This window comes from Vanessa tameamea, chromosome 12 (genome assembly GCF_037043105.1).
Source record: "Vanessa tameamea isolate UH-Manoa-2023 chromosome 12, ilVanTame1 primary haplotype, whole genome shotgun sequence".
NCBI lineage: Eukaryota > Metazoa > Arthropoda > Insecta > Lepidoptera > Nymphalidae > Vanessa > Vanessa tameamea.
Window position 1 is genome coordinate 6,454,893 of NC_087320.1, and position 13,371 is coordinate 6,468,263.

Sequence of the window (13,371 nt, forward strand, 5' to 3'; positions counted from 1 at the left end):
ATACTACTTTTGTTTTAATTAAATTCGTTTTAATTTCGTAATACTTTTAATAATATATATATATACTCGTGTATATTTATAAAATCAAAACAATATATTGACGACATTAACAAGAACCTAAAATATCTATCTACAGTTAATCGTGATCGCAGATCTATCGTCGGTTCGCCAACAAAGAATCGGCCAGGTCCATTATGGTAATGAAAGTGACTCCCGTTTGTCTTAAAGTCGTAGCTCAATTTGCAAGGCGAGAGATAAACGCTGTTAAACTGTCGAAGTTCGTGACAAAGCCTGAATAATGCAGATTACACCGAGAAAAATACGGCCGCAGTCAAATCTACATATTTTATTGGTCCCCTTTTCCGTGTCCTTTATTACTATCACCTTACAAACGATCCGACGCTATGCCGCTCTTCATACAATGAAAATCATTATTTAACTATATTAATTAATATGTAAAATATAGTTGGTATAATTACGTCACTTTGGTTGTGAACTTATATGGTACATAACAAACATACAGGAAATACAGAATTATTCAAAACTAGCGACCCGCCTCGGCTTGGCACGCGTGAAAAGCTTGCAACTAAAAACACTACAGAATGTCTTACAACGTTCATAGTTTTTCAGTCGTTAGACAATACAAACCACTATGTTCCTGCGTTTTTAATATCTTCGAAAATATTCATTTAAATTACTTTCTGTAAAGGGCCATATTGATCGATATTAAATGTACAATGTAATTAAGATACTTAATTGGATAAGGATTAATGCTGTATTGCTTAAAATCCCTTCGAAAATAAGCCATTATTTCTCGTAAAAAGTAAAAGATAAAAAATAATTATTGTGGGTTATTCCTAAGAGATAGACATATACTATTGCGAACTTTTTTTGAAGACCTTCTTAAGATGTACAATACTATAGTACATTATTTTGATCTATCTCGTAGGGTTGAGCCAGCATTTGCAATGTAAGCGCAAAAAATGTGTTTATTTACGACATCACTTTAGAAACCTTTAAAATTATCAATATTTCTCTACTATATTGAGCATATAAACTAAACATATAAACCTTCCTCTTGAATCAATCTATCTATTAAAAACACCGCATAAAAATACATTTTGTAATTTTAAATATCTAAGCATACATAGGGACATACAGCGGTAAGCGACTTTGTGGTATGTATAATAATAAGCCATTATAACTTGAAATAGAAAACAAACATAGGGTTATACATTTGTAATTAAAGGAATAGATACATCTTGACCCATTTTAAAATCATGCATATTATTCATAAATATTTGGGTGGGTACTTCTTAGGAATTGATATCAAACAAACATATACATATACACGTAATTAATTGAATACTTAAATCATTTTGTAATAAATTATAACGTTCAAAATATTTTTACAGAAATTTATTATAATCCGGCCCTAAATTGGAAACATATAAACATGGACGTATTATTTAAAGTCTTTAAGAATTAATCTTTTATAATAATCCTTGTCATAATAAAATTATAACTCCGCCGAATAAAGGTAGAGGATATTCCTAAAGCCAAAGTACAATTGAGTGCGCCGAAAGATAAATAATTGTTCGTAAGGACGTAACTAGTGCCTTTGTGTAGAAAATACCTATTTACTGGTATGCCACTAAATATGTGACGAACTACAATGCTTAGGTGAGGTTTAATGTTAGGCATTCGACAGCTTAGGCACAAATTTACTCTGGACATAAGTTTCATCTCGGTATTGTTTAGATGAACTTCTGAATCCATAGACATGTCTTTTGATGATGTACGATGGATTTATGGTATATAACAAAGCTTAAACGTTAAGAGTGTAATTAGAAGTTTGTATAATTAACATATAATTAAAGACTTTCTGAATTTTTGTTTACATTAAATTAGATTCGTATGATTGAAAGCGTGTGTCTTTTATTTGTCGGTCATAGTCCGGAAATAGTCAAGGGATAAGCTTTTATAATTAGGTACCTTTTGTCATTTTTCTACTAAGTATTATGAAGGAGTTAGATAATATTATAGTATCAACCTGTAAATGAACCACAGCTAGGCTTGAAACCTCATCTCTCTGTGAGGAGAAGGTTTTAGATCTAATTCCATCAAGTTGTTGTTCATTGATACAAGATTTCATCACGATGTTTTCCTTCACCGCCACGCACGAGACGCATTATAAACACAAAATAAGCAAATGAAAATTCAGTGATGCTTTTCTGGAATTGAACCTGATATCATCATTTAAGATACACATGATCTAACCACTGCGCTATTTCAACTCTGGATAATGTTATCTACTAATAATAGAACTTCTTATAATCTGACGACTAAAACTAATTAACTACGAAAGCTGTTTATACAATGGTATACGAAGAGATTCAGGTCCTTTATTTAATTATTTACGTTTGATTTCGTACACCTGTGCTACCCTGCTTTTACGTTTTTAGGTATTTACTAGCTGTTACCCGTGGCTTTGCTTGCGTATAATATGAATATATTTACAAATTAACTTAAAATATTACGTTAATGTAAGACCTCTTTGTATACCACATTGGTTTGTATTTCAGCACTTAGGGTAGAATACCCAGAAACGCTTAAATGCGAATCAATTAATTTTTAATCGGTAGCCCAAAAATAAAATATCGAGCTTCTAACTTCAAAATGACGGGCTTCCAGACTAACCCGTATACGAAATGTCAACACCTATTTCTCCCTTTAGGTCTAAAATATCAATAAACGTTTAAATATGTATCTACTCATTTTTAATCAGTAGCCCAAAAATAAAGTTTCATGCTTCTAACTTCAAAATTACCGACTTCCAGACTAACCTATATATGAAATGTCCAACTCTATTTCTCCCCTTAGGCGTAAAATATCCAAAAACACTTAAATGTGAATCAACTCATTTTTAATCGGTAGCCCAAAACTAAAATTTATAGCTTCGAACTTCAAAAATGACAGACTTCCAGACTATCCTGTATACAGAATGTTAACCTAATTTCACTTAGGCGTAAAATATCCAGAAACGTTTAAATACGTATCCACTCATTTTTAATTGGGGTCCAAAAAAAAATTTCCTGTTTCTAACTGTAAAAATGACGGACTTCTAGACTAACCTGTATACGAAATGTCAACCCCTATTTCTTCATTTTGAATGAATTTAATCATTTTGAATCAGTATACCAAAAATAAAGTTTCATGTTTTTAACTTAAAAAATGACTGACTCCTATAAAAACTTTCAACCCTTATTTCACCCCCTTAGTGGTAGATTATCTAGAAACGCTTAAATACACGTTTCTATCTATCTATCTAATCTACTCATTTTTGATCAGTATGCCAGAAACAAAGTTTTATATTTCTGTCTTAAAAAATTATGGACTTCTATACGAAATTTTAACCCTTATTTCACCCCCGTGGGGGTAGAATATGCAGTAACATTTAAATACTCCTTTTTAATCAGTATACCAAAAAGAAAAGTTTCATGTTTTTAACTTAAAAAATTACGGACTTCCATACAAACGCTCAACCCCTATTTCACCCCTTTAGTGGTAGAATTTCCAAAATTCACTCCTTAGTGGGTATTATGATATGTTAGTTTATAAGTGTACAGCCTAAAATATAAGTTTTATGCTTCTAGTTCTAAAAAGGACATTACTTTCTACAACTTACAACCTTTCATCCCCCTTTTCAACCCTTTACACTGCTTTTTTTTCAAATAAAAAGTAGCCTATGTCCTTTCTCAAGCTCTAGACTATTTGTGTACCAAATTTTATTTAAATCGGTCCAATAGTTTTGGCGTGATAGCGAGACAGACAGACAGACAGAGTTTCTTTCGCATTTATAATATTAATATGGATTTCCTTATAAATATAATAATGTTTAAATAAATGTCTAAATTGTCATATAAAACTAAACTTAAATATTTCAAATCTATATTAATAAATTACGTTATTTAGCGTTCCCTAACTTAAAAGAAATACTAAACCAATAACTACAAAACTGTGACTATATCAAGATATGCAGCTCGTTCCGGAGAAGATTATACTATTTAAAACATAATGCTACTTGGTGATATGGCTTTGTGCAAGCCAATTCATACGTTCCTTTAATATTTTAGTATTTTTGCTCATATAAAGCTACATAAGTTTTGTTACATAGCAGACAAAGATGAAATTCTTGCACAGATTATAAATTTACGTAGTAATTAATAAGCTAAGGCAGTGAAGCTTAAATAATATAATTCCGTAATAAGTCGTTACATAACAATAAATATTAATAAATACATTTTTTATATTCTTCTGGGTTAATTATTTTTATCACCCTTTGAAAAGCGATTATGGTAATTTCAATATTTTTTTTATTACAGACTGGAGAAGCCGAGTGGAATCAGTGGTTACAACGTGTGAAATTTAATCGTTGATTGCGAATTCAAACACAGGCAAACGCCACTGAATTTTTATGTTGTTAAGTTGTTACAAATTATATCGTGCTTAGTGGGGAAGGAATATATGTCAAGAAAAAAAATCTTGTTTCGGATGTAAATCTGCCACACGTGTATCCAACAATGTTTATTGAAGCCGCATGGTGGAATAAACTCTAAACCGTTTTGCAAAAGTAGAGAACGCCTTAGCTAAGCAGTAGAACATTTACAGGTCATTTACTTTACTTTATTTTAAAGGTTGGAACTCTTTTTGTACAGTTAATGAATTAGAAACGGTTAATGTTTGATACCAAAGTTGTAATTCGATTGACTTTTAACTTGACTTTGACGAAGGTTGTGAGCTCGACCTAATTTGGTTGAAGGGCTACCTGTTTAATCGCCGGACTAACTTGTCGCGTTAATGTTAATCTAATTCGTAAGCCAAAATGAAAATAATTGGTCCATTAAATAAAACTCTTGAACACGTATTGTTTAAACTGAATTTACAGGAATTCCCTTTATTTCCTCAACTTATTTTATTCTTATTTTTTGACACGAATTCGTGATTAAAACTGTTGGTTTCTTTTATTGGTTTATTTTTTATAATTTGGATAATTGTAGAAGATAAGTAAGAGCCGCCGCAATCTTTGATTAAGATTGACGTGTCCTTTCCACTGGGCGACTTTTTTTTGATGCTTGCTTAAAACTAAATTGAAAACACCTATATGACTTCGACATTATAGTAAGTTTTATCAATAAAAAAAACATCTTAGGAGGAAATAACAATAAATTGAACTCGAATAATTCGAAATATTTAATGTCTTTTACTATATTGGCATTATTCGTTACGCCTACGAAATGAGGAATCAAAAAGGTTATTTTGCTCGAGTTACTGTATATTAGATAAGAAACGTCTTGACCGCAGTTCAAAGACCTTCGCCCAATTCGTATATTTTCTTTACTTTCTTTTCATCATTTTAATAGGATTTAATATAAATATTCATAATATTATAAAACATTTCAAAGGGATTCTTTTTGCAGGTTTTTGGCGGTATCATTCACTGATGCGCCCTTTTTGTCCACATTTTCCTTTATCTCCAAAATTTCCTCTCAAAGAGCCTGATATGCTAGAGGGCATTTATTTATCGGATTATTTTCTTTTTCGGAGCAGTCAGTCCAAGCTTATCATTAAGATCGAAAAACACATTTAAGATTTTCCTAGTAAACAATTACAAAAACATGAACTATTCTGAACTCAATTCCGTTACAAAAATATTCGTATACAGTTATAAATAATAGCAAATAAATATCTAAATAAAAAGAGTGTATTTCTAATTCTAAGCATTACAAGGCATTTAGAATATTGATAATTGTTTCAAAAATGTTTGTACCTTCGTTCAATTATTCAAAATCGGAAACATGCCAGCTAGCAACGATTCCCGTCTAACAAATAATTATTCATTCTTACGTAATTCTTGTTTGCTTCGATTTCAATCGCATTTATTTAGCAATTCTGAAAGTTAAATCCCTCCCTCTGAGAGGATACTTTAATTTTATGTCGCTCTGTGTTGTACGTATGACATTTCTTGCAAGGATGATTATTTTTATTATTGAGAAGATTAGCTTTAGATATATATTTGAAGTAATTCGCGATTATTTTTTTTTTGATGTCAAGAAAAACATTGTATTCATACTTTAATCACAACAACCCGGGAGTTTAGCTCTAAGAAAGTTGCGGCTTCAATCCTAACCTAAATACTGGTATGATACTTAGTTATATAGTAAATAGGAAAATTTGTATTTCCTTCCAATAACAAGATTATGTAAAAAAAAATCATACGAGTATCTAGATTTATATTATAAACCTGAAACATCGTTGTTTGATCTTCAGTTACGATGGAATGGCTGCTCAGATTGCAATCAAATTTCATCGAAGTATATTATTTAATTTACATATACTACTTTCAAAGTCAAAATTATTTACTAAAATTTAATGTTGAGCAGTGTGTGGGCTTGTCATAATAAACTACATATATAAAACGTGTACAAAGGCTGATTATTTTGAAATATTCAATGAGTAGATTTTTCTTTATACTAAAACGAAAAAATAACCGAAGAATTCATCGTCATTTAAATCTTTATTGCATTTACAAAGTATTTGTACTATAAGTATATATGTATTATATATTTCAAATATACCCAGTACTGTAAGTTAAAATGCGGAAAAATTACTGTAGTGACAAGAGAACTTTGAATTCCATAGGATTGTTACTACTGGATTTAATTTATTTTATTTCCATTATATTGTTGTAGTTTATGATTATTTGAGTTGTTGAGCGATGAATATTTATTTTAAGTAGAGCGAAATATTTGTCAAAATGTATTTTAAGTATTCAAAAATTTTAAAAATTGTCCAGTACATTCTGCTTTAGTTGTCTCCTTTGGGTCTGTCACGAAAATACAATTAAGTTTTTATTTATATAATTATTTATTAATTCATTTTATAAAACATATGTATGTTGTGCAATGTACCTTGTTATATATATATATAAAAATAACATATGATGTGAAAAAGTGTGACCGATGCGTTTTAAAGACAATTTATTCGAATTTGCAATAAAGTCCCACTTCATTTTCAAAAGTATTAGTGAATCGGTTTGTATACTTTATTTTATTTTAATAAATAAATACACAACACATAAATAAATTGTTAAAAGTAGTTAAATAACACATTGTAATATTAGGTATATTGTAAACATGTTGGACTAAAGCTGCCACTTCTTTTGAGAAGATGGTCTAAAGCTTATATGGACTAGTATAATATATATATTACATATGATATTATATAATATTATGTTATATGTACATATAACGTATGTATTTAAATTTTATCCAATGAATGTTTTTCTTCTCAGCTGAGCATGAGATGGAATATTAACACAAGTGAAGCAAATAAAAACTCAGTGATGCTTGCCCGGGTATGACTGGGTAATATATTCGTTTAAGATTTACGTGTTCTAAATACTGGGTTGTCATTTATAGAAGATTACAATATAATACGTAACAAAAAATAAAATTTATAGTTTTCAAATTTTCAATTCCACTTTACACACAAAAGAGATATACAAACTTTATTTACATAAGAATTTTTGACATTAAAAAAGTTACTGTACAATGATTATCGGAGTATTATAGTATAGATGCATAGAAAAATAAGGGTGTGACTTCTAAATGCGCTGCTCAAATCCCCTACTTTTCGCACGCTTATTTCATTTTTAAGGATGTCACTTTTAATAGATTTTAAAATATGTTTCAATAATCAGTTTATAATAAGTTTCATGTTAAGAATAATCAAAATTGCTTAATAATTATTATTATCCCTTAACATATTGATATTTAGTTTTTTGTGGTATGCCAATGAAATAGATATTTTTGATATTCATATCAGTTCTTCTTTGTAGAATTAATAAACTAATACAGGGATGACAGTTCTAGGTGTTATTTTAATTTGTTTTCTGTATTGACTTATATCAGAGTATATACTTTGATATAAGGCAGTACAGAAAAATCATTCAGAGTATATTTGTATATACCCTCTGATGTCAATCAGTAAGTCGATAATGGTTTTCTGTTAAAATTCCGCTTGAAAAAACAAGAATTATTTCCTAAGCCCTTTCATATTGTGTTTTCTTGTCACTTATTATAAATATTTATAAAAATATAAAATAAAATAAAATGAAATAAAACAATATAAACATAGCGAAATGCAAATATCAACTCTGTATGTTAATACGGAATAGATTTTTCAATATTAGTTACGTAGATGTCTAATGGATTAAAAAACTAGTAGGAATATCGAAGTAATCTCAAAAAAGTTTCTAATTATGAATTAAGTTGAATCTGCATAATTTGATATTTAAAAAAACGAAATAGAAGGTATATTCAACTGGGGTTATACACTAGGCATTTTAACAAAATATGATAATTCCCGTATTGGGCCTATCCCTATTATTTGAATGACTGCAAAGGTATAAAACGAAATCCGCGGAGGTGTATTGAAACTTGTTTGACTATGGTGGTGGTGTTACGGTATAGAAAAAATGATAAGCAAATTAAACGAGTTTATTTAAATAAATAGATTTTATTTTATAAAAAACTAATTTAAGGAAAAACTGGTATACATACAAAAATATAAAGGTATATTTTGGATTCACACACTAAAAAAAGAACTAGAAAGTCTTATATTAAAATTTTAAAAGTTTTCCTATAATGGCTTTCTGTTCAATGTTCGCTAAAGCACGGTCTTGGATTTAGTTGCTATTAGCCCAGCTATAAATAAGGTCTAACATGTTTTAAAGGATTACGTTTAGCTTGTAGTGCTCTGATGAAGGTTCATAGCGATTAAGGAAAGGTTATTATTAAGGGGTAAACTTTTTACTAAATACTCTTAAATATTTTATATGATGGAAATACAAAGAAGGGATACCGCAGTGGTTTTTGATTATAACAATGTGTAATTTTAAACCATAATAATAAATATGTATTTGCTTGTTTCCTATTTAATAAATCTGATCTAGTCGTTTTAAATTATAATTAAAAAATATGTGCGCAATATTTTTTTAGTTTTTAAATTTAAATTAAGTCTGCGAATCTCGCGGTGGCCAGATCGCCAGATATCACCGATTAACCGTATTCATAGCGTTTACGTTTTGACGTCGCGTCAGATGCAACAGGAGCGCGATAGGGAACAGGGGCGCATGCGCACGGTCGAACGGGGTGCGGGCGGAGAGCGGGCGGCGTGCAGCCTCCACGCTCGTTGGTAATGAATCGCCGGTACCCGCGGGTCGCGCTGCGTTCCTAACGTTCGAGCGCTGCTAAAAGTTGAACATTGCGCTGCGTTGCGTCGCTCCGCGGCGCCATCTCCCGACCGCGGGTGTTGAAGGCGCTCTCAAAATAAAGGTAAGAAAGAAAGTAGTTCTTCATACTTTTAATTTGCGCAAGTTTCAAAAGTTGAGTTGTTTGTAAACATTATTTTGAATATTTTTAATGGTGTTTTCATAGGAACTGTATACTTTTTACTTATATTACTTACATATTTGTTTTTCTTTGTTATAGCTTGAAGGTAATGGTAATTAGGAAGTTAACATTTATTGTTTACATTAATTAGATGAACGAGTTTAATTAGAGTTTAAGTCCTAAAATAAATTAACAAAGAACAATAAATATATAAGATTATCATTACACTGGTACAATATTAAAAGGCTCTTTCCAAGAATCATTATTGTCACAAATTCGTGTGGTGCGGTTATTGTTCGTGATTACAATGGAACTGTTAATGTTTTGGTTGAGATGAATGAAGTGTCGATGAGCAACAAAACTGCCACTCAGCCGTATCGTGAGCGGTTTATATAAAATAACCGTCAAGTCACAATACTTTTATTGTGTTGATACAGCCGTTACCGAATATAGCAATTTATTTATTAATCTCATTTGTATTGTATTAAAAGTAATATCCCAATCAAAAGATAAAAAATAATCAGCAACTCAAAGACACGTGATATACTGATAGTTTTTAGAATTTCAGATATACATTGTAATTCATTTTTTAATATTGGAAAAGAGTAACTACTGTTTTTTTCTGGTTCTTTACGGTATCTGCATTCCGGTGGTAGTTTTAAGTTTAATACAGTTCTGTAAAATAACGATTCAAAAGTGCTCATAAAAGTCTACTCGAATAAAGTATATTTTGATTGATTAATATTTACGAGGATATGTTTTTAACAAACGATTAAGTCATATTTTATCTTTTTGATTTTTCTTTTAATTGATTCTAATAAAAATAAACATTGCTAATACTTTATGACATAATTGAGGGTGCTTGTTATCCTAGATAATAAGGGAGATTATAAGGGATGGTTCTATATATGTATATGTAGGCGAAGCTTCGAATCCAATGTATTGTGTCAAACAGCTTAGCAACAGGACCAATTTTATAAACATAAATATCTATTACACGTTGCTTTAGGCATTAAGAAAATTTAATATAATACATTAATAGAGATAATCGATATAAGATTATATTGATTATAAAAAAAAAAAAAAACAAGCCAGTATATATTGATCGATGAAAAACATTAACTACTGAGTTGCTTGCCGGTTCTTGACCGTAGAATATATACTTTGAAACGGCGGTAGCTTTATATTTAGTATAAACTTTTAAAAACGATTCATGAGTTCTTATAAGAGCCTACTTGAATGAAGCGCATTTTGTTTTTGATTGATGCTAATAAAGCTGGCTGAAAAAAATGATACCGTCTTCAAGAATAGTACGGGACGTCCGGTCCGGAAAACTGTTCGAGTGTAATGGTGTCAAGAAAATTGTGGCGCATATTTTTTAACCAACTTCAAACGGAGAAGGTTTATTATTATACGTGTATATACTTATATGTTTTTGTTTGGGTTTTAGTTTTTACTTTATAAATATTTTAGTATAGCTGGAGCTATACTAAAATATTGTAGACTACATTCAATCGAATCAATCGAAATCGTTCTTTTGAATAATTCAGGCAAATTTTTCTTATCTTTGGTTAACCCAATAAGCAGACTATTTGTTGCAGCCACCCCTGCCCTACATTGACACTGTAAAAGATATAGACCATTACTTAAACTGTCTATGCGCTGACAATTATAGCAACTAAGAAACCTTTAATTACACCAGCTCACTCATCCTTTACACTGGAAGACAGCAATACAAAGCAGTACGCTCGCTCACTCAACATAGATGATATTTAGGTTAGACCAATAAATATATTTTTTTATGTAATAAAACTTGTATCTTTTGTACCTGGTCTATGTACTTACTTAATAAATTATTTCACTGGGTACATATACATTTGTGTATTCAGTACCTGAGTATATGCCAATGTGTATTATTAATGAATGAGTACGGAGGATAGATATAAATATATATACTATTTAATTTAACATACGAGTACTATATTTATTACTTATTAAAAATTACTTAGCGTCTTAATCAATATTTTGCCACGTTAATAACTTACCTTTGCAGTATTTAACTAACCTAGAGTTTAGATAATGAGAATGTTTTTTTTATCACTACCTCATTAGCGAACATCGATTAGTCTCAGTATTACCACAAATATATAAGATGATTAATAAGTTTTTAAAGTCATCTTTAGATTTCATTTTTAAACTAGTAAGGTAATTTGGATTATTAACAAACTCGACATCTAACAAATCTTATATTTCTTTGATACAGCACTATTATAGCTTTGTTTATAATTCACATCGCGTTTGACGGTTAAGGAAAACTCGTGAGGAAACCTAAAACCTGTCAAAAAATGTGTCAAAATTCTGCCCCATACCACGAACATGCATTAGACGAGCGTGGAATAAACTGTGCCACGCATTTACAGGTTGTTATATTATTTTTGTATTAATACTGAAAACTACTCTCATAAAATTAAAAATTTAAAGTTATAACAATATATAACTATATAATGATTTTATTCAGTTTAATTAATTATTTAGACTCAATTCTATAATAATTAATTATTATAGAATTGAGTCTTCTCCAGTTTCTAAAAGTTAAGTCTCGAGATAGGCTTATGTGAGCAAATTGTCAATGTACCTTATATTTGAGATTAAGGCATGTAAACTTAACCAATACAATAGTCATTGCGATTTTTAGATATTGTACAACTGAAATACATAATATGTACAAACATTTTTTTAACATTAGTTAAAAAGTTCACAATTTAAAAAAAATGAATTATTTTCATTTATAGAGGCAAAAACAAACGATGTATGTATTAGGGGTTCATAATTACATTCGCTAACATCACACATGTGCACGAGTGATGACATTTTCCAAAGTTAAGGAATTTATAGTTTATCTGTTTTACTAAATTATAAAGGAAAATAAGGCTCGGTTTCGAATTACGAATTTGTAAGTTAAATGCATTCAGATAAAAAAATTAGACGCATACATTAAAAACGTTCAGTATTTAAAAAAAATACCAATCGTATATTTGCTGGTATTAGAAGAACTACGCTCTGGTCGGCACTGCAATATTTACTAAAAATATGACATACCCGTATTATACTTTTTCTGTGTATCTAGTGGGACTAGACATACTGAGAAAAGTATTATTATATATATTAATACGTTAATAATTAAATAGTAAAAGTAACGTACAAAAGTAAAAAGCTCTTAAAATTTTGAACTGTTTTAATTGTTGACAAATAATATTTGGCTAACAATATATTTTTTTATCTTAGATTAATAGACTAATAAGTAAACGTAATAATACGGAAGACGCAGCGTGGGTAGACCCCCCCACAAGGTGATCAGACGACCTGGTGAAGGTCGCGGGAAGCCGCTCGTTGCGGGCTGCACAAGACCGGCCGTTGTGGCGATCTTTGTGCGAGAACTATGTCCAGCAGTGGATGTCCTACGGCTGAGATGATGATGATGTAATAATAATAATAAATATTATTATTACTAAAAAAAAACTAAGTATCGAGCTTACACTTTATTTTTTATGAATGTTTTATTAATAGTTTGTAGTGCAATCCAAAAATGATTCTTGTAATTATTTTGATACTTAAATTTGTCTCATTCTTTTAGTAAATAGTTATTCATTTTAGTTAGTTAAAATTTGAGATCTCGGTACTAAGAGCCCTTTTTGATTACTGACGAGATGCGTAGTCGACTTTTAAAAAGCCTAATATAACATGATTCACGTTTATTCTGCTGTTTGAGGTCTCTGGTTGCCTTCGATTAATCATCACTGAATGTTTGTACTCTTATATTAATTTTATTATATTTTACTGTATATACACTTAATTTTATTTTTTATATCTGTTTAATTAGAACTTTTATCATGCACTATATTACAATATTTTATTT

General features: G+C 29.9%; 1 protein-coding gene across 1 annotated transcript in view; it reads left to right on the plus strand.

Moving 5' to 3' along the window:
• Window positions 1-9,178: 9,178 nt before the first annotated feature.
• The window catches only part of LOC113393044 (lachesin-like), an 85,401-nt gene continuing 81,208 nt past the window's right edge, over window positions 9,179-13,371 (plus strand). The window contains exon 1 of the mRNA XM_026629738.2: window positions 9,179-9,398. The gene's annotated coding sequence lies outside the window, so the exon portion shown is untranslated. The remainder of the gene's footprint in view (window positions 9,399-13,371) is intronic.